At 46.6% G+C, this 2,500-nt stretch overlaps 1 non-coding gene across 1 annotated transcript; it reads left to right on the plus strand.

The window, feature by feature from the left end:
* Positions 1 to 1,238: 1,238 nt before the first annotated feature.
* LOC140576438 (5S ribosomal RNA) lies at positions 1,239 to 1,357 on the plus strand. Its single transcript, XR_011981651.1, has one exon. It is a non-coding gene; the product is annotated as a 5S ribosomal RNA (ribosomal RNA).
* The last annotated feature ends 1,143 nt before the right edge of the window (positions 1,358 to 2,500 follow it).

Consider the following 2,500-nt stretch of genomic DNA (forward strand, 5'->3'; position numbering starts at 1 on the left):
TCAGAGTCGAAACATTTCAGCGTCAGATGCCGTTTAAGCCCACCTGCATGGCCTGCCATGGGATGGAAACCAATCAGTTGTAGTTTGGCTTAATTATAGCCAGTTGCTCTCAAAACAAAACACTGGAAAATATTCAACAAGAACTCTGTGGAGGGAATGCTGTGGATAAAAGTAACCCAAGCCTGCCAGTAGGGGTCAGTGTACGTTTGAGGAAACTGACAACATGGGGGGGAAAGTCTGTTACAGGATGTCAACGCAGAGCAGAACTACAACCAATCACAGTTGCAGCTCATGGGTGGGACAAGCCCAATATTTGCTGTTAAAAACAAACAAACAAACAAAAAAACACCTGCTAATTTAGATCACTTACTTAGGTCACATTAAAGCAACACATCACGAAAGGGAGTGAGCCGTGGGGCAATAACAGCACCGTTTCGTCACAGCCGTGATGTTTATTTCACCGTTACACGCAACCTCAAGTCATGGGCCGCCATTCATGGGTCCCCGTTCTCGTTTCGGGGGGCTGATTTCCAGTTGTATTGAGTTTTTTTTTAAATTCTCCTCCCAGACCTGCCTGCATCTACAACAGTTGTTCTTTTGTCCCCCTAAAGCTTCACAGAGTTCTTTGAACTTGACATGGCGACGCCACTTCCCTAAGTCAAAAGGCTGGCTGGCCCACTCAGCCCGAGCCTGCTTCACCGGCATCCCTGCGACTCGCAACTCATCTCAGAGCGATGCTTCGCCCGGCGTGCTAGCGTGAGCTTTTTTCTTTTTTTTTTTTTGCCCGGCTTCCATATTGGTAGGAAGTAGCCTCTGCATTTATCCCGTATTCCTGTTGTACCTTAGTATGTGGAATTTAGGGGTGTAAATAAAAGGAGCCAAGACAGTTGAGAAAGATTTGTGATTTTGTAATTGTCCCGTTTCACGAGCCCATTCGACTCATGTGGCTTATGTGACTTTTATGTTGACAAGGCCGAGTCTGGCGGCCGGCGTTAGCCTTTGTTGCTGAATGTTCAAGTGTCAGCCAAAAGAGCAAGTTTTGTTGTTTTATTTTTTTTGTGAAAAGAGAAGGAGGACAGGAGAGAGCAATGAAATGTGTGATTGGTTTGAATGAGCTTGGTGGGGTTGCTTTGGAAGTAAGAAAGGAGGGCGAGTAAATGTGTGTCCCCTGTAGTGTGGAAAAGGCAGCCGTCTTTTGCCGCATGCTTATAAATAGGCTGAGTGGAAGCAGTGCTCTCGCTTATGGCCATACCACCCTGAGCACGCCCGATCTCGTCTGATCTCGGAAGCTAAGCAGGGTCGGGCCTGGTTAGTACTTGGATGGGAGACCGCCTGGGAATACCAGGTGCTGTAAGCTTTTGCCATCCTCAAGCACTTACATGCACATTCTTTCACTTGCTTTTCTTACTTTTACTCCATCTTACTTTACGCTTTCACAAATCTACAACGCATTACCCTTTCTTTTACATGTACGTCCTTGTGTTACATTTCATACGGCCTTTGGAGTCTTCAGAGTCGAAACATTTCAGCGTCAGATGCCGTTTAAGCCCACCTGCATGGCCTGCCATGGGATGGAAACCAATCAGTTGTAGTTTGGCTTAATTATAGCCAGTTGCTCTCAAAACAAAACACTGGAAAATATTCAACAAGAACTCTGTGGAGGGAATGCTGTGGATAAAAGTAACCCAAGCCTGCCAGTAGGGGTCAGTGTACGTTTGAGGAAACTGACAACATGGGGGGGAAAGTCTGTTACAGGATGTCAACGCAGAGCAGAACTACAACCAATCACAGTTGCAGCTCATGGGTGGGACAAGCCCAATATTTGCTGTTAAAAACAAACAAACAAACAAAAAAACACCTGCTAATTTAGATCACTTACTTAGGTCACATTAAAGCAACACATCACGAAAGGGAGTGAGCCGTGGGGCAATAACAGCACCGTTTCGTCACAGCCGTGATGTTTATTTCACCGTTACACGCAACCTCAAGTCATGGGCCGCCATTCATGGGTCCCCGTTCTCGTTTCGGGGGGCTGATTTCCAGTTGTATTGAGTTTTTTTTTAAATTCTCCTCCCAGACCTGCCTGCATCTACAACAGTTGTTCTTTTGTCCCCCTAAAGCTTCACAGAGTTCTTTGAACTTGACATGGCGACGCCACTTCCCTAAGTCAAAAGGCTGGCTGGCCCACTCAGCCCGAGCCTGCTTCACCGGCATCCCTGCGACTCGCAACTCATCTCAGAGCGATGCTTCGCCCGGCGTGCTAGCGTGAGCTTTTTTCTTTTTTTTTTTTTGCCCGGCTTCCATATTGGTAGGAAGTAGCCTCTGCATTTATCCCGTATTCCTGTTGTACCTTAGTATGTGGAATTTAGGGGTGTAAATAAAAGGAGCCAAGACAGTTGAGAAAGATTTGTGATTTTGTAATTGTCCCGTTTCACAAGCCCATTCGACTCATGTGGCTTATGTGACTTTTATGTTGACAAGGCCGAGTCTGGCGGCCGGC

Source organism: Salminus brasiliensis, chromosome 13 (genome assembly GCF_030463535.1).
Source record: "Salminus brasiliensis chromosome 13, fSalBra1.hap2, whole genome shotgun sequence".
Lineage (NCBI taxonomy): Eukaryota > Metazoa > Chordata > Actinopteri > Characiformes > Bryconidae > Salminus > Salminus brasiliensis.